The sequence below is a fragment of the Hypanus sabinus genome, chromosome 21 (assembly GCF_030144855.1).
Source record: "Hypanus sabinus isolate sHypSab1 chromosome 21, sHypSab1.hap1, whole genome shotgun sequence".
Taxonomy (NCBI): domain Eukaryota; kingdom Metazoa; phylum Chordata; class Chondrichthyes; order Myliobatiformes; family Dasyatidae; genus Hypanus; species Hypanus sabinus.
Genome location: NC_082726.1, coordinates 53,259,798 through 53,284,919, shown reverse-complemented (window position 1 = coordinate 53,284,919; position 25,122 = coordinate 53,259,798). Strand labels below are relative to the sequence as shown.

The 25,122-nt window shown below is 40.3% G+C and overlaps 1 long non-coding RNA gene across 1 annotated transcript in view; it reads right to left on the bottom strand.

Annotated features, from left to right (window-relative positions):
- Positions 1-1,021: 1,021 nt before the first annotated feature.
- The window catches only part of LOC132379052 (uncharacterized), a 34,332-nt gene continuing 10,231 nt past the window's right edge, over positions 1,022-25,122 (bottom strand). Inside the window, exons 3-4 of the long non-coding RNA XR_009507276.1 lie at positions 4,802-5,084; positions 1,022-1,164 (exon numbers count right to left, since the gene is read on the bottom strand). This is a non-coding gene — a long non-coding RNA (uncharacterized LOC132379052). The remainder of the gene's footprint in view (positions 1,165-4,801; positions 5,085-25,122) is intronic.

Here is a 25,122-nt window from a genome sequence, read left to right as displayed (position 1 = left end):
GCAAATCCTAAAAGTAAATCATTTAAAAAGGAAAAATATGTGCATATATAATTGTTCAGGGTAACAAGGGAGTAAACAACAAACTAAACCAAAACTATTCAATGCGTACCAGAGACAACAGACGTAGAACAACGCAACTTTAAGTGAGGTCGATCAAAGGCCACTAAAAATGAATTCATCTCATACTTTTCGTAAAACCTTTCATAATACCTCAAGGGAGCATCACCAGACAAAATATGACAAAGACTCAAAAACAATAAGATAGGAAACCAAAACTTGGTCAAAGGTAGTTCTAATGGATGCCTTAAAGGAGAAAGGATGAGATGTGGATAAGTTCAGGATGACAATATGTGTCATATATTTTAATATTTATATATTTACATGCATTAGGAACTTGCTGTGTTGTGCTGGTCAGGGTGTGACATGCCACAATTATAAAGAATAAGGAATTACATAAAAATAAAGCTAGAAGTTAAAATATGGATCTGGAATAAAATGAGCTTAAGTAAATAAAGAGCAGCAATGCAAACAGCATTATAAAGAGTGGTTTAATGTGCTTACAATGCAGTGCAATGACTGGGGTAATAGAGTGGGGTGGGGACAAGCTAACTAGAATGGTTGATCGGATCAACTGCTTGGGGGTAGAACATTTTAAGGTGGCATGAAGTTTTTCTTCTACTAGCCCCATCGGACTTTCCAGAGGGAGCTTTTGGAAAAGTGTGGATTCTATCCGCAGTGATTTTTGGTGCCCGCTTCATTGTCCCTCACACATACAAATCCTGCAGTGATGGTAGACTGCAGCCAATGACTTGACAGTTCTCTGTCGTTTTCCTACATTGTGAGAGGATACTACACTAAAACAAACAGTAATGACTGACGTAGATGATGAAAGGATTTTAATATGTTATATCTCAGTGGTCACTTTATTAGGTTGACCCATGTACATGCTCTATCAATGCAAATATCTCATCAAACAATCATGTGGCAACAACTCCCTGCAGACATGGTCAAGAGGTCCAATTGCTGGTTCTGGCCAAACATCAAAATGGGGAGAAAATTCACATCGGTGTGACTTTGACCATGGAATGATAGTTGGTGCCTGACAGAGTGGTTTGAGTATCCCAGTAGCTGCTGATCTCCGGGGATTTTCACACATAACAGCATCTAGAGTTGGCAGAGAATGGTACAAGAAACAGAAAATATCCAGTGAGCAGCAGTCCTGTGGGCGAAAACACCATGTTAATGGGAGAGGTCAGAGGAGAATGGCCAGACTGGTTCAAGCTGACAGTAACTCAAATAACCACACGTTACAACAGTGGTGTGCAGAAGAGCATCTCTGAATGCACAACACATTGAACCTTGAAGTGGACGAGTTACAACAGCAGAAGACCATGAACATACATTCACTCAGTGGCCACTTTATTAGGTAGAGGTTTAATGAAGGGGCGATTGAGTGTATATTTATGATGTTAAGCTCTTTGTTGTGCTAGATCTATATACTTAAAATTAGAATTAGATACATATCGAAAAGATCAGATTTCTATGTCATGATAGAGTAGGATGTAGGAAATAGCAGATTCTAAGAGCATATAAGAAGAAACAGCTTGTGTTCCCATAATAAGTTGCAAGTTGATCCCATTTCTCCATGTTTTTGGCTTCCAGCTGATGCCAAGTGGTGCCTTGTCTTTTCAAGGTAGGTAATGATTGACATTCTTTCCAGACACCAGGCCAAATCAATCTGCAACACTCAATTCTACCACTGAATCAGCTGCAAAGATCGAGCATTGAAACATTCTGACCCACCTCCTCGGAGCTCTCCAATACTTACTAATAAAGAACATCCACGCAGACACAGTGCATATAAAAGTGCACTTCAAACCAAAATGGTAGTGAACACATCTAATTCAATAGACTGGATAAAACCTTCTGACATCTGAACAAGTGATTCCAACAGCAGAAAAGTTAGATTAGTTGGCAAACTGGTTTATAAGCAGCTAAATATATTTTTCACACAGTACATTAGAGGCACTAGGGAGAAAAAAGAATTCAGACAGACTTACAGTGAAGTGTGGAGGTAAATGAAAGCGTGATACAGAACTACACAGAAAGTCTAAAATCAGAATTTCAACTGAAGATTACTGAAGTGTCACTGAGGAGAGAAATCTGGGAATTATATTAAATAAAATCATTTTGACATACTTGGTGCAGAATATGAAGAAACGCTTTGATTTGAGAGCCAAACACAGGTCACAGTCAGGGACAATTTTCACGAAGGGAAATTCATAGAACAAAAATCAATAGCAGAACAACCGTTATACTGAATATACTCCCTCAATGCCATCTCCTTCTTTAATAATTGTCTTCTCTACACAATCCCTGATGCCTCATCCATTTTGTTTGTGGAATGAAGAACGATCCCACTAAACTCCTTTGCTGTTTTCATTATTGATCTCTTGCTCATTGAGAGACGCCATTTGAGATCTCTCCTCATACTTGGGAGGCAGTACAATGAGATTTGTTAAAGATTCATCAATGAGTGATTCCAGTGACTAATATAGAATGATACTTGAACTCATTCCTCAAAATAACAGCACTGGTTGTGTACTGGTCGACACGCAGGAATGAGAATGCTACATTAGTCCTTCAAGAATGAGAGAAGCAATGCTGGAAATTATTTAACAAGCCAACAATTTTAGCAAAAATATATTCAACACCATTACATAATATTGTGAGCAATGTCTAGGAAAACAAATCCATAAATGAAAGCCAATATATATATTTAAGTAAAAGTTAAACTGCACAAATTTTTACCATCTTTTTTGGAGGTGGGTCTAAAGTTTCTGATGGGAGTGATCCAATAAATATGTAATAACTTGCAAGAGGTATTTGGCAAAATTACCTTACAAGAGATTGATGATTATGGAATTAGTGCCAAAATTGAAAAATATTTAACAGAACTAGGGTACAGAGAGTAGCTTTTTTTGTCCTACAATGTTTCATTGTTTGCAAATATACTTCTCACAACCAAGTTAAACAACTCACACAAACATTCTGTCAGCTATCAAAGTACTAGTTGACCATGGAGAATGCAACTGCACCATGGACGGTCCCAAACCCAGCTGCAAATGGAGGAGAGTTGGGCTTGGGGTTAGTAACCCCATCCCAATGCTACAGAAACTCCAGTAAAAGCTCTAGAGACTTCAGCTATGGGAAGAAAGGATCTTGGACTAGAAGACATATGAAATCATGAGGTGAAAATCTCGTCCTTTGAAGCCATGGGGCTGATCAATCTTCTACCGGCTCAGCACAGAGGACAAAGGTGAGGGGCTATTGGTGGCTTATGCCCCAATAGGGGTGATGGGCTTAAGTCTGTTAGTAGTGGAGAATGCAGAAGCATGGGGTAAATGATCAGAAATTGTGGCTTCGTTGAAGAGAAATGTGCTAACTTGTTTCTTGGAAAAGTGTTCATACAAGTTTTGACACTAAGCCACAGAAAGATGGGTGATTAATGGTTTGGTCAAAAGAAGTATGCTTTATTTAAGGAAGGAACTACTGAGACAGGGAAATAATTTTGCAGCATTGAACCAAGGGATCTGAAGGCAAAGCTGTTAACAGAGGTCAAAGCAAGTGGGGTCTGCCAAAGAGAACAGAAATGGAAAAGAATAGAGTTCATAGGGCTAGAAGAAATTATGTCAGAATCAAAGAAAGATATAGTGCAAAGCCTGGCCCTTCAGACCACTGAGAGCACACCAACTATTAACCATCCAATTATACTAGTCCTACATTTATTCAATTGTTTCTTCTCCTCATGTTGAGTGACACACATACAAATGGACTCTAATGAACACATTTTATACGAAGGAACATACACAAAATGCTGGAGGAACTCAGCAGGTCAGGCAGAATCGATGGAGAGGAATGAACAGTTGACATTTCGGGCTGAGAAAGTCCTGATGAAGATTCTCATTCTGAAATGTCAATTGTTCATCCTTCTCCACAGATGCTGCCTGATCTACTGAGTTCCTCCAGCATTTTGTGTTTGCTCCTTTGGACTTCCAGTTCCTTCAGAATCTCTTGTGTTTATGTTTAATACAAACTGGAAGCAACAGACTATCAGGAGTGCTTGCATCCTTACAAAGGTAGGCGCTGTAACATCTCACTTATCAGCCATGGGTAATGAAGGCACAGCCACAATGTGCACCCTTGGAGTCTGCAGCACTTGAATCAACATTATGTGTGAAGGAATTAAGATAAGATTGCCTGTATTTGTCATATGCACATCAAAACATACGGTGAAATGCGTAATTTTGCATTAAATCAGTGAGAATTGTGCAGAGCAGCCCACAAGTGTCACCATGTTTCTGGTGCCAACTTACCATGCCCTCAGTTCACTAACCCTAAACTGTATGTCTTTGGAATGTGGAAGGAAACTGAGTTTCTGGGGGTAATCCACATGGGTACAGGGAGAACATACAAATGCCTTGCTGACAATGGGAGGTAAAATCAGACCTCAATCTTATACAGCTAACACTGTAGAGCAATTACACTAACCGCTACGTTACAATGCCAAGTGTGTGTAATTATTGGTATTGGCTTATTATTGTCATATAGTTCGTACCATGATACAGTGAAAATCTTTTAGGTGGACCATCCGGAGATTACTCCATACACAAGTAGATTGAGATTTCCAAGGGAAATAAAATGCAGAATATGGTGTAACGGTTACAGAGAAAGTGCAGTTCAGGTAGACAGATGAAGTGCAAGGGCTACAGTGTGACTGATTGCTAGATCAGGAGTTCACCTTTATGATGAGAGGTCCATTCAAGTGTCTGTTAACGCAGGATAGACACAGTCCTTGAGCCTGGTGGCTTGTGAACCAAACCATTGCCCGATGGGACAGGCAGGTGAGAAGAGAGAACGGCTGGCGTTGGTGGGATCGTTGACAATGTTGACTTCTTTCCCAAGGCTGCAGAAATGTTAAATGGCATCAGAGGAGTGGTGGCCAGTTTGTGTGATGTTCTGGGCTGTGTTCACAATTCTCTGCAATATCTTGTAGTCTTGGGCAGAACAAATGCCATACTGAGCTGTGATGCATCCAGATAGGATTAGACAAAAATAATATAATTAGCAAATAGACCTTCCCTGCTTTTGATCTTAAAATAAAACACATTAGTGTTATTTGTTCTTAGTGAATGAATTATGATACCTAATTAAAAAAAGATACCACCATAAATTGAATATCATTTCCAGGTAGGGTTTGATCTTGTCATGTACATAGAAACATAGAAAACCTACAGCACAATACAGGACCTTCAACACACAAAGCTGTGCCAAACATGTACGTACTTTAGAAACTACTTAGGGTTACCTCTATTATCATCTTATACACCTCTATTAGGTCACCTCTCATCCTCCATCGTTCCAAGAAGAAAAGGCTGAGTTCACTCAACCTATTCTCATAAGGCACGCTCCCCAATCCAGGCAACATCCTTGTAGATCTCCTCTGCACCCTTTCTATAGTTTCCACAACCTTCCTGTAGTGAGGTAACCAGAACTGAGCACAGTACTCCAAATGGGGTCTGACCAGGGTCCTATATAGCCGTAACATTACCTCTCGGCTCTTGAACACAATCCCACGGTTGATGAAGGCCAATACACCGTATGCCTTCTTAACCACACAGTCAACCTACAATTCAATTTACCTTAATAAGCCATTGAAAGAGTGTCTGCTTGCTTATGACTAACCGCAGCAGCCTCTATTAGCCCTTCTGAGTTACTAAGCCCATTTACTAGCGAGGCAAATATTCATTCATTTACTTTAGCAATGGTAGCGTGGTGGTTAGTGGCAATCCTATTACAGGTTAGGGCGTCGGAGGTCGGGGTTCAATTCCAGTGTCCTCTGTAAGGAGTCTATACATCCTCAACTTGAAAGGTGTGGGTTTTCACCAGGTGAGGTGGTTTATTCCTGCAGTCCAAAGTCATACCAGGTAGTTTAATTGGTCATTGTAAATTGTCCCGTGGTTAGGTCCAAGTTAAATTGGAGTTGTCAGGGGTTACTGGTCAGTGTGGCTCAGAGGGCTGGAAGGGCCTATTCTGTGCTGTATTTTAAATAAATAAATAGAAACAACACAACTACATAACCCTTGGCTGTATTCTTGATAAAGAAATCCTGTGTTCCTCAGAGGTTATGTTTATCATCCATGAATTATATGACATGAAATTTGTTGTTTTTCAGTACAGTGCACAGGCATAAAAATTATTATAAACATCAAAATAAATAAATAGTTCATAAAAAGGAATAATGATATAGTGTTCTTGGGATCATGGACCCAGAGTCAGATTCATTTATTTATCATACATTCATGGAAACTTGCTGTGAACTGCAACCAACACAACCGAGGTGACAGCCCTCAATCAATTAAAACATCTTTTTGAACTGCCATGGGATCAAAGAATAATGGAATATTGCGCACACTTTTCAAATAAAACATGAAAAAACTTTGAGTGGGAGCAGATAATTCGGTTGATACGTTGCCTTGTCCACCTGAACCCCATATGCCCTGATTTTTTCAATCTTCTGAAGCCTATTAGGTCAGCCACAAATATACGTAAAGACCAAGGAGCCACATTACTTGTCAATATTTATTTACCTATTGAGATGCAGCGGGGAATAGGCCCTTCCAGCCCTCAAGTTACGCCAGCCAACAAACCCCCATTTTAATCATAGATTAACCACAGGTCAATTTACGATAATCAATCCACCTATCAACTGGTCCATCTTTGGACTGTGGGAGGATACTGGAGCTGCCAGAGGAAACCCACGTGGATGCCAGAACAGGCAAACTCCCTACAGGCAACAGTGGGAATTGAACTCTGGTCACCTGTACTGTAAAGCATTATGCTAATCACTATGCTAACATGTCACTCATTTTCTCCTGCATTTTATCAGTTCCTCTTTTCCAGTTACTGACTGTCCTTTGCAGATTTCTCATAATCCTCAGGATTAGTATTATTCTTCACAAATTTATATTTTTCCTCCTTTTGTATTGTCACCTTGAAGAGGCAAAGGAAGGACTCTCTTCCCCACGGAGTCTATATCTTGCAATGGAAAGACTATAACAGAATGTTTCATTGTCCTGGATTTTCACCTTATTATCTGCCTGCACTGCACATTCTTTGTAATTGTTAGATAATATTCTATTCTTGAAATAATTTGCAAGAATTATTTTATTAACTTAATGTTCCAATGTTCTGAAATGATCTGTGCACTATACCTCAATATATGAGACTATAATAAACCAAATTACCAAATCATCTCCTTTTAAACAAGCTCATTCCACTAATCTTTTTAAATTTGCTTTAGATTCAAAGTTCTCATTTTAGGCTTCAGTGTGTCGCTCTCAAACTGAGCAAATTTGATCACTGGGTGAGCACATTTATGTAGCAGATCCCATTGCAATGAGGTTTCTGATTGAACCTGCATCATTTGACAGGACAAGTTCTAAAATAGACTGATCTCGAGCTGATCCTATGATGTACTATCCACCTGAATCAATTCTGTGAACATTCTCCAAATTACTTTTGCTAATTTAATTTCAATGGTTCAATGGTTCCATTTAATATCAGAGAATGTATACAACATACAACCTGAAATTCTTATTCTTCACAGACATCCACAGAATAGAAGAAAATCCCCTAAGAATGAGTGACTGAAAAACATTAGAACCCCCAAGACCTCCTCCCCTTCCCACAAACAAACAGCAGCAGAACATCGTCCTTCCCCCACTTCTTCCTGCATCAGCTCCCACTACCCACCAAGCAAACACTAGCACAAGCCCCTACAGACCAATATCTAGATCCATTAAAAACTGCAGTCCACATCAAAAACTACTCGATCTGTGTGCAAACTGAGGTCCCCATCGTTTATTACATTACCTTTGCTGCAAATTATTTCTTGATTAATGGCCAACTTAGTGACAAAATGCCTGCATTCATAGTTTGACAAATACGCTCAGTGGCCACTTTATTTAGTAGATCTGCTCATTAATGCAAATATCCAATCAGCCAATCATGTGGAAGCACCACAATTAAGGCATGCAGACATGATCAGGAGATTTGATTGTTGATCAGACCAAACATCAGAATGGGAAAGAAATGACTTTGACTGTGGAATGATTGTTGGTGTTAGATGGGAAGACAACAGTAACTCAAGTAACCACATATTACAAGAGTGGTGTGCAGAAGAGAATCTTTGAGTGCACAAGACGTCAAACCTTGAAGTGGATGGGCTACAGCAGCAGAACACTATGAATAGGAGGTATCTAATAAAGTGGCCCCATCTAATACGTGATGGGTATAAATAGTTGCATGTCAAGCCTTGCCAGCGATGATTTCCAGGCTCTGCTCTCCTGGGGAAATTAGGGTAAGGACTGAAAATTGCTTTCTTTGCATCATAATGATGGGCAAGAGGGATTACAATTTGGAATTTAAAATAATAAAAGGATTAGATGAATGTAGAGCCATTACACACTTTGGAAGACAAAAGGACATCCTGTCAAAACTAACACAATCCAGCCTTGAGGATTAAGAACATTTTTTTACACGGTCTGGAAAAATGCCACCTGGTGCAATCATTGTGAATTCTGCAGAGCTCTGAGGGAACTTGACAGACAAACTGAGGGCTGTCTGGAAAGACTAACAAGGTCTTGTCTTTTACAGCAGAAAAAAACATTTAATTTAAAAGCATTAACTAAAAGATTTGAAAGAGCTCTAAGCTTTGATAAACTAACGAAAGTAGATGAGACTTTCAGATTCGGTTTTGGACTAGTCTGGAAGACAAATGTAGAGTAGAAAGTTGTCCATCAAAAGCTTTGAGTTTTCTTGGAGATAGTGTAGAACACTGTCTTCTGGTGTTGTGTGGGGACAAAGTCATATAGAGAATATTAACATTTTCATCCAAACCTACCTTAACCACCAATGAGAAGATAAGGAAAGTATATCTGTATTAAGTCTAAAGTCACCAGCACCACCCTAAACCATATCACAAGTAGTGCCACGATAATTTCATTCAACGCCATTTTTAGTTGAGAAGGTATACGGTATGATGGCCTTCATTAGTTAGGGAATTGAATCCCAGAGCTTTTGATGTTGTGCTGACACGTTAACCTACTCTAAGATCAATCTAACCCTTCCCTCTAATACGGGGGTCGGCAACCTGCGGCTCCCGAGCCATTTGTGGCTCTTTCACCTCTGTGCTGCGGCTCCCTGTGGCTTTGGGAAATAATTGGTCAGTATTTAATTAAAATGTATTTTATGTTAGTTTGTTAGCTTTTGAAATGTAATTCTAAATTTGAAGATTATGGTGATCTTGTACAATGTAAGTGTGGCGACACATTTTCTGACACATCCGAAACGGCTCTCAATTAGCCAGCATTCCGGCGAAGGGAGATTGCCTACGGGGGTTTGTGAGTACGTGTCTTTTGCAGCATCTGCGTCCATGGGGGCTGGGTTGAGGGAGGCTTAGAAGCAAGGCTGTTTAGTTCGAATAAAGTTATTCGACTGCAGTTTACTGACTGCCTGAACACACCGCTGCAACGTGTTTTTATCGCTATTAATATACGTCACCACTGCCAATACCTGACACCCGCCAGTGCGCGATTTCTTTAATTTTTCGATCCAAGGTAAGCCAACTATGGAGAATTCTAAAAAAAGAAAAGTGACTGAAGAAAACAGAACGTTTAATGATACGTGGACAGATTCATTTGCTTTCACTGTTGACGAGACTGGTTTACCGGTATGCTTAATATGCAATGAGAAACTAGCAAACAACAAAAAGTCAAATGTCGCAAGGCATTTCCAGAGTAAACACGCAGCCTTTGCTCAAAAATATCCGGATGGAGATGAGAGAAAAAAAGCCGTTTCGGAACTGATGCGGAAGGTTGATCTGAGCAAAAATCATTTCCAGAAATGGATGAAGTCAGGAAAATCAACGACATACGCCAGTTATATTGCCATTCAGGAAATAGTCAGGCACGGGAAGCAGTTTACAGATGGTGAATATATAAAAGAATCTTTCATTAAGATTTCAGAACATCTATTCACGGACTTTAAAAACAAGAGTGAAATTGTGCAGAAAATCAGGGATATGCCCCTCTCTGCAAAGACTGTCAAAGACAGAACCATAAAAATGGCAGAAGACATCACAAGACAGCAAATTAAAGACATCAATTCAGCTGTGGCCTACTCGATTGCCTGTGACGAGTCTAAAGACAAAGGCGATATTGAACAAATAGCGTTGTTCTGCCGGTATGTAAACTCTGCCGGGCCACAGGAAGAACTGATTGAGTTGATACCTCTAAAAGACCAAACACGGGGGGAGGACATCTGTGAGGCTGTCTTGAATTGTTTAAGAGCCAAAGGAATAAAGACCACCCATCTGGTGTCAGTAGCTACTGATGGGGCTCCGAATATGACGGGAACGCACAAGGGATTTGTGGCTTTACTGCAGAAGTCGCTGGACAGAAAGCTGCTGACTTTTCACTGCATCTTGCACCAAGAGGCACTGTGCGCTCAAACATTTCCTCCGGAATGCACAGAAGTAATGGATGTTGTCATTCAGATTGTCAATAAAATAATGGCAAAAAGTTTAAATCACCGTCAATTCCATTTGTTACTGGACGAGATGGAAAGCGCATATTCTGATCTCCTGCTGCACAACAAAGTCCGGTGGCTGTCCAAAGGGGAGGTGCTGAAACGCTTTGTCGCGTGTCTGGAAGAAGTGAAAACTTTCCTGGGCAGCAAAGGGCTCAACTTTCCTGAGCTGGAACAGCCAGAGTGGCTGGAAAAGCTACACTTCATGGTAGACATGACAGCGCACCTGAACACGCTGAACACAGCTCTTCAGGGGAAAGGACGCACAGCCCTGCACATGTTGGAGGATGTCTTGGCATTCGAGCACAAGTTGACAGTGCTTGCCAGAGATTTACAGAAAGGCACTTTGTCTCACTTCCCCAATTTGAGAGAGTTCAAACAAGGTCACGACATGATAATTTCGGAGTATTTACATTCTGCAATCATTGCAATGCAAACATCGTTTGGGAAACGCTTCTGTGAGTTCAGAGAGGAAAAAAACACATTATCCTTCCCGGTCACTCCCTTAAGCATCGATCCTTCCCTACTGAATACGACTGCATTGGCAGGTGTGAGTCAACCTGATCTTGAGATGGAACTGGCCGACATAGCCGACAAAGACATATGGGTGTCCAAGTTTAGACGCTTGACAGCAGACCTTGAAGATGTTGCCCGTCAGAAGGCCGTTCTTGCTCAGAATCACAAATGGAGTGATATTGAAAACCTTCCAAATCCGGACCAACTTGTGTTTGAAACATGGAATGCTGTGCCCGACATTTATGTAAACATGAAAAAGTATGCGCTTGGAGTCCTGTCGATCTTTGGATCCACATATGTATGTGAGCAGGTGTTCTCCAACATGAACTTTATTAAAAACAAACATCGCGCATGCTTCACAGATGACAGCTTGCGATCCTGTGTAAAGATGAAGGTGACGTCATACAGCCCTGATGTGCAGACGCTGTGCGCTGAGGTCCAGGAGCAGAAATCCCATTAACCAAGTATGATAAATATTTTAATTGCCTATTATTTTATGTATATTCATATTTTTTCATTGTTCAGTGAAATAGTCCTTTTATTTTTCAGGCTGACAGCTGGCTGATGATATTTTTGGTTTGCTGCTGGCGGAAAATTTAAGTTCAGCGTTTTTCATAAATACAAGAAGGACTCAAATAGACATTGAGTATTTTACTTAAAAGTAACTTTCAACCCAACGTCTTTTTTTCGGAGTTCAAAATGTTTTTGTTGCATGCAGAAATGTAATTTCGTTTTCTCTGCAGGAGTTCATCAATTTCATAAATGCAACACATTATAGTTTGTTTATACATAGCATAAAGGCAAAAAAAACGTTGTATGCAGTGTTATTTCATTTTAAATGTCAAACGGGTTTTGCGGCTCCCAGTGTTTTCTTTTCTGTGGGAAACGGGTCCAAGTGGCTCTTTCAGTGGTAAAGGTTGCTGACCCCTGCTCTAATACAACCTTTCAGATTTCGATCATCCATGTGCCTGTCTAAGAGTTTCTTAAATACCCCTAAGATATTTACCTCTACCAGCACCCCTGGAAGGATGCTTCATGCACCTACCACTCCTCATGTTAAATAACTTACCTCTGACATCCACCCCTATACTTTCTTCCAACCACCCTAAAATAATGTCTCCTCATATTAAGCATTTCCACCCTGGGAAAATGTCTCTGGTTGTCCGTTTGAACTCTGCCTCTTATAATCTTGTACACCTCTGTCAGGTCATTGCTCATCCTCCTTCCGTCCAAAGAGAAAATCCCGCGATCACTCAACCTATCTTCAGAATACATGCCCTCTAGTCTAGGCAGCGTTATGGCGAATCTCCTCTGCATTCCCTCTAAAGCTCCTACATCCTTCTAATAATGAGGTGACCAGAACTGAACATGATTTTCCAAGAGTGGTCCTGAAGCTTTATATGTTACAGAATGTGACAAATTTTATTTATTCATTAAATACTTACAATATAGTCAGAGTGCAAAATATAAGGCAAGCATTCTTCATACTTACATTCCTCTGTCATGGATTAGAAGAAAATAACTTTGAAATTATAGAGCTTTGTCTGAAGCAATTATTGTGTGAAACAACTAGGCAGAGTGGACAGCAGTATTACATTCACTGTGTCTATCATAAGACATCGAAGTTCAAAGTTCTAAGTATACTCATCATCAAAGTATGTATACTATATGCAACCTTGAGATTCATCTTCTTACAGCCAGCCACAAAACAGAGAAACACAATAGAACCCATTAAAACAAAAATCAGACAACAAAGACCCTTGAACACCCAATGCGTGAAAAAGAAGGGCGGAATTATTCAAACAATGAAAAGTAAATGAATATCACAGAGCATTAACTGCAGAGTCCACAGCCACACTGAGGCAAGTGAATCTGGTCCAGGAGGGTGATGGCTACAGGGCATCACCATGGAGTCAGTTCAATGCCAAGGTGAGTGCCAAAGGTTGCGGGCCACAGCCGCAGTGTCAGTTCAGTGCTGAGACAAGTAAACCTCGTGGAGCTGTGAGCTGAAAACTGGAGCAGAATTAGGTCATTCGGCCAATTGAGTTTGCTCCACTATTCCATCAAGGCTGATTTATTATCTCTCTCACATTTTGTTGCTTTGTCCCCGTACCTTTTGACGTCCTTACTAGTCAAAAATGTATCAACTTCCATTTTAAATATACCCAATGACTTAACCCTCACAACCATCTATGACAGTGAATTCTACAGATTCACCACCAACGGGCTAAAGAAATTCCTCTCATCTTTGTTCTAAAAGGACTCAGTTCTGAGGCCATGCCCTCCAAAATCAAAACTGCTTGTATTTGCTGCAACTTGAAAGCCAGAAGCAATTACAATCTTATACATTTGTGGGAGAGCTCTCGCACGTTCAGAGATGTGAGGTTTAGTGAAGTGATACAACAGGCTTCAGAGTTAGGACTTGCCAGGAATTAAGAAAATTCAAAAATCTGCTGAAACATCAGTCTCATTGCTCAGGTATTGCAAGCCACCAACCACATCAGAGCACTTAAGGTGTTGCGATATGGATGATTCCAGATAAACAGGCAATAAATCAAAAATGCATTGGCTATTATTTTAGTTTACCACAAAGAAAGTTTTGGCTCAGAGTATTAAATATGACACTTTGGTTTACTCTTGACATATCCCAGCTTTAAAAATGTGAAAGAAAGTCTATTTTTTATATAAATTGTTGCCAACTGATTATGCAATTTGCGAAGGTGTTAGCTGTGGTGCTTTTGAAGACCCATGTGTTCAGAAGTGAAAAAAAAATGTAATGCTCTTATTGCATCAGCTTGGGGCTTTTTTTGGAGAAAGCTTTTTAACTGGCAGAAGGACTGATCATAATCAGAGTAGAGCGCAATGCGGTTCCAATGAATTCTCTCATATTCGGTCCTGTCTCCACACCACCACTTCATTTCTCAAGGCTGTCACAACAGTTTGCGGAGCAGATATCTCCCACTCCTATAGAGACATAATCAGTACCAAAAATATACAAAAAAAGAGCAGTAACTCTTACAGCGTGTTTGAGACTTCTGCACAGCCAACATCGGATGATCCAAATCTTTTCATATAATTATCTGCAAGCTGGTAATCCAAGTCAGAACACTTGCTTGTGTGTCTATATTTCAAACATTGCTGCCTCTGATGTGCAGTGTGAAGTCTGCCTCATAACTTCACCATAGCTTGATTGTTACTGACTCACCTGTGATAACATGTGGCCACTTTATTAGGTAAACCTGTGCACCTGGTCATTAATGCAAATATCTAATCAGCCAGTCCTGTGGCAACACCTCAATAAAAGCATGTAGACATGATCAGGAGGTCCATTTATTGTTCAGACCAAACATTATAAAGGGGAAGAAATGTGATATAACTGATGAATAAACTCTTCTTGGGCCTCCAGCTGTGTACAAGTATTGATTTTAATTGACATTTCGATGACAAACTCTACCATCTTCATCAGGGATGACGTCTGCACATGTTTAGTCCAGTGGTATTTATACCCCATCATCCATCATCCCTCTCTCCTGATTGGTAATCCTCATCCAACTGTGTTTCCGCTGTCCCACCTTGTTTACAATCAAATTACAAAAAAATACAACTGCAGATGCTGTGGGTCAAAGAATACGTACACAACACTGGAAGAGCTCAGCAGGTCAGGCAGCATCCGTGAGAAAAGAGCAGCCAATGTTTCGGGCCAAGACCCTTCATCAGGAATTCCTGATGAAGGGTCTTGGCCCGAAACGTTGGCTGTTCTTTTCTCGTGGATGCTGCCTGACCTGCCGAGTTCTTCCAGCGTTGTGTACGTATTCTTACAATCAAATTCCAGTTCTTACTTAGAGCGAGACCCTCATCTTTGTTAAAATTCTTCTCCTCTAGTTTTATTTCAATGGCTTCCTTCACCAGGTGATCCCAAAAGCCAATGGCATGGAACAGTAGTATGGTGCTTCAAAGTCAATTCTATGGCTATTGCAAACACAATGTTCTGCTGCCACTGATTTCTCCAGGTAACCAGAACAGATACACTCCTATGCCCCTTGAATACCACCAGACTAGACCTGCCCAGGCTTCATCACTGATGAAGATGGCAGAATTTGGCATCGAAACGACAGTTAAAATTGATACCTGTACCTGGCTGGAAGCTCAAGATGAGTTTATTCATCATATACGCCAGGAAAGCATTAGGTCCTTTTTGATCTGAGAGACTTTGACTGTGCAATGATTGTTGGTGCCAGATGAGGTGGTTTGAGTATTTCAGAAACTGCTGACCTCCTGGGATTTTCATGCACAACAGCCTCTATAGCTAACAGTGAGTGATGTGAAAAAACACAAAACATGCAGAAAGTGGCAGTTTTGTAGGTGAAAATGCCTTTCTAATGAGAGAGGTCAGATGAGAATGGCCAGACCGGTTCAAGCTGACAGGAAGGCGACACTTCCCCCGCCTTACCATTCCAGATTCAGGCTCTCAGCATGAAGCATCAGCTGTTCACTCCCCTCCAGAGATGCTGCCTGACCTGCTAAGTTCCTCCAGTATTTTGTGTTTGTTGCTCCAGATTGTCAGCAATTGCAGAAACTCTTACATACATGAGAGGAATGTAGATATGTACAGGGGAGGCATTGACATGATGGGCTGAATGGCTTGTTTCTGTGCTGTATAACTCTGTGATACTTTTTCTCTCTGGACTGCCACTTCTATAGCCCTTGGGAACTGTTAACTTAAACTGTTAGCTTTATCTCTCTCACCACAGAGACTACCTGACCTGCTGAGCATATCCAACATTTTCTGTCTATAATATAATTTTTTGTAGCTTTATTTTATTTATTTAGAGACAGAGCGTGGAACAGGCCCTTCTGGCCCAACCAGCCACACCACCCACCAACCCACCTATTTAACCCTTATCTACTCACAGAAAATTTACTATGACAATTTAACCTACTCATCTGATAGTTCTAACCAGTGGTGGATTGGGGGCTGGCTTCTCCCGTCAGTGCTGCCCTCCAGTGTTCACTTGGTGAAAGACAAGCTGGATTGCGTTAATCTGTGGCTGCACTAGCATGTGAGGAATAGACTTCTGTGGGGTTATTCATGCCTGCAACATTCCATGCATCATTAATCTACAGGATGTGACACCCAGGAACTTTGACTATATCATTATTATTATTTTGTGCTATCATAATCTTCTGTGCTTTATGTGCCTTGTGCTGTGTATGACGGTTCATACCGTTTTGTACCTTGGTCCCAGAGAAATACTGTATTTTTTGTCTATACATATTCATGTATGACAATTAAATCTGAACTTGAACTTCGGACTGCGGGAAGAAACCAGAGCACTTGGAGGAAACATATGAGCTCATGGTCAGGACAAACATTTCACAGACAGCATCAGAATTGAACTCCGATGCCCCAAGGGGTAAAATATCACACTAATCACTAGGCTACTGTGACACCATTTGTTTTTGGAAGATGCACAGTTAAAAGCAAGTCAAAATGAAAATAATGAAAGCCTTTTGACTATTTTATGTTCTGGTTTGATCTCACAGAGCTCCCCACTCTGTCTGTACAATGCTCTAGATCTCGCTCACATTTCTATTCATTTTAATCTCCTTTCTGCAACAAGTTCTGCTTTCCCTCTTAATCAGATCTCTTCACTTTTACCTTTCAATGTTTGATCTTCATCATCGATTCTTCGAGGCCCGCTCTCTGAGGCTTGGACTATTGAGTAGTTCTCTACCTCTGCCACCCATTACCTAACATGTGACATGTTATGCCTGAATTTTCCCCCAACTGGTGGGATGACGCATCCTCCTTGCCTTAGCATGGTGTGGGATTCATGTACCTGCACCAAGTCCCAACTATCAATTGAATTGTGGCATTGTTACAGCAGAGCCAAAGGCCATTTTCCCCATCCAGACTATGCCAGCTCTGAGTCGAGCAATCTCATCAATACCATTCCCCTAATTTCTATTACTCTTTCTGTAATGTCTATCCAATTGTCTGTTGAAGACACTGATTGATGCTCTGTCCACCATAACTATTCTTGTGAATAACAAGTTCTACCTCATAACCTCCTAGTATCCTTTGGAGAAAAGTCATGTCTTCTAATCTTTGACAATCCACTCTTCGGAACAGCTTCTCTCTCATTACCCTGTCTCAGCCAGTCAGGTTCTTGTCCGCCTTGATTGAGTCTCCTCTCAACCCTAATACTCTGAGGAGAATAGCCCAAAATCCCTGGAGCAACGAAGTGAGTAGAGCTGCTATGGTTTTGCTCCAGAGACACTGTTGATGTTCTGTGCCAAGTCCGTATTTTTTATCCACATAGCTTCCTTGGAATTCTCTGATGTCCTCCCACATCCCTAAGATGGCAGGTTGATGTGTTAAACAGGCTGCTGTAACTTGTTCTTAGTGTATACTGCAGGTGGACCACAGGTTCAAAGGGGATTTGATAGGAATTTGGGGAGGTTGAGATGGAATGAATGTAAGATTAGTGTAGAGTCATAGAGTACTACAGAAAAGAAACAGGTCCTTTGGTCCATCTTGTCTGTGCTGATCCAGCTTCTTTATTGTCCCATCTACCCGCACGAAGATCTGAAGATCAGCAAGTTGCTTTTGGACTGAAAAGCCTGCTTTCATGCTGGGTAGCTCTATGATTCTGGACCGTGGCATCTTATCTTACTGCTCCCATTCTAGTGCCCATCACCCTCTCTACTCTCCATCCTGTCGCCCATGTCTAAACTTAGGAGCTTAATCAATCCAATGCCCAATGTTAAGTTTTCAACTACTGCTCAATGTTTATTGTATTGCTACACTGAACTCTTCAGCATCACATGAACCAGTTTAAAACACAGGCATTGCATAGCGCCTTCGGAAGAATACCCTGTGGCACAGAATTCTGATTTAGTTTCCTTACCTGAGACACAAACCTGATTCCTTGCTTCAATCAGGTTCTTGAATCCCTAATCCTTCCTAGGACTCTATTGATCTCAACTTGCACCATTGTTGTTATGATATTTTTATTTATTGTGTTCTGTAAGTTAAACATAATTTATGTTAATTTGGCACGGTAGCAAAGCAATTAGCATAATGCTGCATTGCATCCAGGGTTCAATTTCTGATGCTGTCTGTAAGGAGCTTGTACGTTCTCCCCATGATCACGCCAGTTTCTTCTGGGTCTTCTGGTTTCCTCCCACATTCCAAAGATGTAAGGATTAGCAGATCAATTGGTCACATGGGTTAAACAGGACAGCATGGATTCGATGGGTTGGAAGGACCTGTTACTGCTTTATTGCTAAGTTTAAAAAAAATCAGTAAAAATGCTTGTGATTTACTGTACTGCTGCAAAAGGCTAATTTTCATGGCAATTGTACTCTGGGTATGTATGCCCATGACAGTAAATTTGAACTTGCACCAGCAGAGGCTGTAATGATCATGAAAGAATTGTTGCACCAGAGGTTCAGCGAACAGAATCCTGGAATGGTGGTACTGTGAAGGGAGGAGAGATTGGGTTGACTAGATCTGCAATCATTTGTAACACACCCAAGATTCTGGAAATATTGAGTAACATATACAAAATGCTGGAGGAATTTAGCATCATTGGACAGATAATGTCTGGGGCCAAGACTCTTCTGAAGGGCATCAGCATGAAATGTTGACTACTTATTCCCCTCCATAGGTGCTGCCTGTCTTACTGAATTCCCCCAGGATATGTGTGCTACATGATGAAGGTCAAATCATTGAGTAAATATTTAGGAGAGAGAGAGAGATCTCCAGTTGCAAAAGTAATGTGGTTATTGAACAGGAATTTATAGAAGGTTAGCAATGATTGTACTCAATGGCAGAGCAGCTTGAAAGGCCAACAAAGCCCATTCCAGTTCCTATTATCCATAATTCAATGTGTTTTCTATGGCGGGACTATGATGGCCTTTCAGTGGCAGTGCTTCCTTTCCTAGCACTCTCCATGCAATGTATCCACTCCCACTTCTCAATAAAATGCCTCATTGATTTGAAAAAAATCTCCAACTCCTCAAAGCTTGAAAGCACATTCCTTTTTCTAGATGTAGCCACACATGCTTCCTAGATCAGATTAATCTGAGATTAAAGTAATTTATAATAATTTTACTTCATAACAATATACAATGCTGGAACAATAGTTGTCTGTGATTTTTTTTCTTTTGATAAAATAAAACCAAACTAGATGAATGATACTGATGAGGAATTTCAGTTATACACAACCTCTAAAATTCATGGATGGAACAATGGTCTGTGGTGGGGATTAAATTGCAGAACAATTTGGACATTTATTGACTTCTAGGGGATAGTGCAGTTGGAGATCATGTCCTGTTAGTGTCTCACTTTTATTAGCTATGTAAGAGGTGTTTGGCAGGAGGAACGGTTTAAAAGCATTACTAAATTTATAACTGAGCTGTTAATTGTGTTGTTAACCTTAGACATGAAAATAACAAAGCTTTTTTCTTTCTAAATGAAGCAAGTATAAATATTTGCAATGATGTCTTACCTAAAGTAAAGAAATAAAGCTCACTTTTGATACTTCTGAGCTGAACAGATGTTTAAACAACTGAATAAAGATTTACTTTCAAAAACACACACAGTGGACTATTTAAATTTCAAACTATTGCAGAATGAAGTGTAAGGTGAATGATCTGTAAAATGTCTATTAATTTCCTGGATTTTTAAAACTGGTGTATGTTTAAAAAAAAGCAAAGCCTGGAGTGGAGTATAACATTGTTCATAGTACACAGTGGCCACTTTATTAGGTACATCCTGTGGCCTTCTGCTGCTGTAGGCCACCCACTACAAGGTTTGACATGTTCTGCATTTAGAGATGCTCTTCTGTACAGTACACCACTGTTGTAACCCACGTTTTTTTTGAGTTACTGTCAACTTCCTGTCTCCTCTGCCCTCTTTCATTAACGAGGTGCTTTCGCCCAAGAAACTGATGCTTACTGGATGTTTTTTATTAAATTTTTCACACTAGTAGATCAGCAGTTTCTGAGATACTCAAATCACCCGTCTGGCACTAACAATCATTCCATGGTCAAAGTCACTCAGATCACATTTCTTCCCCCATTCTGATGTTTGGTCTGATCAACAACTGACCCTCTTGACAATGTCTCCATGCTTTTATGCATTGAATCGATGCCACTTGATTGGCTGATTAGATATTTACATTCATAAGCAGGTGTACAGGTGTACCTAATAAAGTGGCCTTGGTTGCAATACAAGAGAATAAATTATTTGGAGCAAAAATCTGCAGATGCTGAAAGTCTGACACAAAAACTGGAAGTTTTGGAAGACATCAGCAGGTCAGGCAGCATCAATGGGGAGAGAAACAGAATCATAGTTTCAAGAACGCTTCACCAGAACAAGAGAAGTGAGAAAATGAGCATGTTTTAAATTGCAGAGAGGAGGCAGCGAAGAAAAGAACAGACCCTATTCTTGCTCTGACTGGGAGACAAGTGTGCAGAAATTTGTGAGATGTGACATAGTGGAAAACATGATGAAGAAAAGTGGAAGACATCTTAAAGACATCCAGCTAATAATCTGATTATTAGAGCAGATATGATGGAGACAAAGAAACAAGAGTATCTGAACTGTCACATCATGACTCGGTTGGCAATTCAAATGTACAGGAACACAAGAGCTTTAAAGAGTGGATGCTGTCTGGTCCAATGGTGGCACATACTTTTCCCATTGAAATATCAGTCTGGGGAGCTACCTCAAGAAAGTGGCATCCATCATCAAGAATCTCCACTATTTGGGTCAAGCCCTCTTCCCACTGCTGCCATTGGACAGGATGGATAGAAACCCGAAGTCTCATACTACCAGGTTCAAGAACAGCTACAATTACCAGGTCCTTGAACCAATGTGCACAATCCTAATCCTACCTCAGTGACAGAGCCCTGCTGAGTTTCTCTTGAACGACCATCGACTTGTCTCTAGTAGTCTATTATTTTGCACCAGTGTGTTGTTTTGCATTTTCCTTTTTTCTTCTTCACTATCTTGTGTAATTTATGTATAATTTAACTGTAATTCATGTTCTGTGTCTTCTATATGCCTGTGATGCAGCTGCAAGCACATCTTTCATCGTACTTGTAACTCAGCACAGTTGAGCACTCGGCAAGCCTGGCTTGACTTGGGATAAGAACGGAATTTCTGGAAGAAGCAGGGAGAGAGGAGTGTGCACGAGTTAGCTGTGAGAGTCTGTGGATACTGGTGACTATTTTACAGGATAATTTAATCCTGTGTTTTAAAGAAAAGACAGATGTTAGAATAGTTTATGAAGCCTTTAAAAAATTTATTGTGCTTTCCTCATTGCCTTTGAACTGAATGGCTTGCTGAGCTTTTTCAGGAGGTGTTTAAGAGGCAAGTAGACTGGTGGGTCTGGAGTTGGATATAAGACATACAGGGTCAGAACAACCTCCTCCATTGAAGGGTATTAGTGAACTAGATAGGCTTATGGAATGATCCTCTAAGGATGCTATCATCCTTACTCTTAACCATATGTTTTTTTAAAATGCCAAATTATTAACTGAATGTAATGGTAGAATTTGAACAGTTGTCTCCAGTTCATTAGTTCTAGTTACTGGATTACCTGTCTGCTCTACATGTTACTCCATTTGAAGTACAACCTATCAAATCGTCACTATATAGCAACATCATTTTGTTTACTGCGCATAAGCACTTTATCTCTCTCTTCCTCGAGATATATAAATTGCATACAGCTTTTAATATAACAATCTCATTTTTCAAGAGATAATTAATGAGGCAAAACTATCGCAAAGACCACACAAGCTTTATTTTACTGCTAACTGGAATGTTTAAGTTAAATCGTCATGGAGACAAGTTTGGACTGCGTTGAAGCTGTAATAAAGCCAGCCTCAGATAATCTGTGACTGGTCCTTGTCACAGCAAAGCCACTGTCACATGGTCTTCATTAGAAGCAACCTTCACCTCCAGGGGGCACTTGATTCCCGTGTCCTCAGAAGAAATAACCGTCTCCCTCGAAAGACCCGTTGGCAACTGATAATGTGAATAAATGTCATTGTTTCCAGCAAGCTTTTGCATTTAAACTCAGGACAAACTGAAACAGAGCTTCAGGCCAGTTTAATGTTAAACATGGTGCAACATGCACTCTGCTACAGTGGATGCATCTCCATCAGTGAGGCAGTACAGTCTGAGGGCATGCTCAGCCTATGAAAACCCCTAACAGCCATTAAATTTCCACAACGGTTGATAAACATCGGAGTTTGCTCAGCTCATGAGCTCTCCAAATTGAAGATCCTTCGGCTGTATGCAAAGACGTTGGCCTTATTAACTTCACACTTATTCTATAATGTCAGACTGTTGTTGCTTCTCCCATAATACATACATTTTGCTCAGCCTTCAAGTGAAATTGCATACCTTTACAATAAGCAGGTCATCAAATTTACCACTCCTCTTGGGACAATGGCATACCTTTTTTATTGCAATCAGAATGAAATCAAAATGGCGGCATCCATCTTTATGGACCTTCACCACCCGGGACATGCCTTCTTCTCATTAATACCTCCATCCAGCTTTGCCATCAAATTTCGGAACAGACAATGAACCAATTCATGAACACTACTGTACTTCACTCCTTTTTGGCTCTCTTTTTGCACTACTTAATCGAAAAAATAAATGCAAAATATATTATTATATATTATTGTAATTTATAGTCTTTTTAATGTATTTCAAAATAACAAATTTCATGACTTTTGGGTCTCGGCCCAAACTGTTTATTAATTTCCACAGATGCTACCTGACCCGCTGAGTCCCTCTGCATTTTGTGCTTTTTGCTCTGGGTTTCCAGCATCTGTACAACCTCTTGTATTTATACATTTCATGACATATGTCAATAATGATAAACCTGATTCTGAATGAAATTTTAAGTAAGTAAAAAAGATTTAGCCTGCGGGTGGAAATCTGCGGTCTGTTACAGAGCTGTGTAGATAGGTCCTCCCAGCTAAGCTTCCCTTACTCGGTTCAGCATTTCAAACAATGTGCAAATAGAATTTCTGAAGCAGCAGGTTGAGGTCGGTGCAATGACTTTATTGTCCCTCAGTTATGGGAATCCTCCATCTCCCTCTTTTCAAAGCACTGCCCCTTTCCTACAATCTACAGTATCTGTGGTGAACTGTACAGAAAGGAAGACATTAGAGGTATACAAAATTATGAGGGGTATAGATAGAGTAAATGCAAACAGGCTTTTATTGAGGTTGGGTGAGAATAGAACTAGAGGTCATAGGTTGAATCAGAATCAGAATCAGGTTTATTGTCACCGGCACGTGTCGTGAAATTTGTTAACTTAGCAGCAGCAGTTCAATGCAATACATGATATAGAAGAAGAAGAAAAAAATAATTAAGTAGATCATTTACAGTATACGTAAATTGAATAGATTACAAATTGTGCAAAAGACCAGAAAAAATATATATTAAAAAAGGGAGGTAGTGTTCACAGGTTCACTGTCCATTTAGGAATCGGATGGCAGAGGGGAAGAAGCTGTTCCTGAATCGTTGAGTGTGTGTCTTCAGGCTCCTGCACCTCCTACCTGATGGTAACAGTGAGAAAAGGGCATGTCCTGGGTGCTGGAGGTCATTAATAATGGACGCTGCCTTTCTGAGACACTGCTCCTTGAAGATGTCCTAGGTACTTAGGACCTAGGATAGAAGGGGTGCAGAGGAGATTTACAAGGATGTTACCTATCAGAATGCTCTCCATGGTACATCTATAAAGGTGAAAGATGATATATTAAGGGGGAATCTGAGGGGGAACTTCACTCGGAGAGTGGTGAGAGTGTGAAACAAGCTTCCAGCAGAAGTGGCGGATGTGAGTTTGATGTCAACATTAAGAGAAATTTGGGTAAGTACATGGATGGGAGGTATATGGATTGCTATGGTCCAGGTGTGGGTTGATGGAACTAGACAAATCTATAGTTGTGGAAGGACTAGATGGGCTGAAGTGCCTGTTTCTGTGCTGTAGTGCTCTGTGAATCTACAGCAGGGGTGGAAAGTGGACGATTGCCTTTGCCATGACGAAAAATTATCTGTATTTATATAAAACCTTTAATATAGCATATACCCCAGGAGATTTAGAAAATAGAATTTGATATTTTATCCTAACCAGATAAGGTGAAATTAAAAGAACAGAAAATAGGAGAAAGATTAACCATTCAGCCCTTTGACCATGCTCTTCCGTTCGGCATGGTTGATAACCGATCTCAATTACATATCCTATTATCTTCCTATAACCCCGATCTCCTTTGCATCCAAAAATTTTTCCATCTCCTTAAATATATTTCACCACATTCAAGATACATTAAAGAGACTCCTATGATAGGCACACGGGTAAATGGAAAATGGAGGACTATGCAGGACAGAAAGCTTTGATTGGTCTTGGAGTAGGTTGAAAGGTCAACACGACATTGTGGTCTGAAGGGCCTGTTCTGTACTGTGCTGTGGTATTCTCTGTTCTCTGTTCCAAATTCTATGTTCTACGTTTGAAAACTGACACCCAACTGCTTGGCCTAAAAGGTAAGATTTAAGGAGATGTTAAAGAAGGAAAGGTAAATAGATTAGGGAAGGAATTCCAGAGGGCATGGTCACAATAAGTGGAACAATTATGCTTGGTGATGCAAAGTACAAATTATCCAAGAGGATAATCAGCTGAAAGGGAAAGGTAGATTGCTATATTTGCCTTAAGTGGTTACCTCATTATGTTCAAGGAATTGTACTTCTATTTTGCTTTGAATTCGGATGCCCTACAATATTCTGTGAGGAAGAATTTTCACATAGTGTTGATGACAGAAGACACCAGAAATCCCATCTTGCTTGTACACTCTTCAAAGTCTGCAGACTTAATTGAACAGTTACAATGATTTTCTGGAACACTGCAAGTAAAAATCTTTTCCTACAAT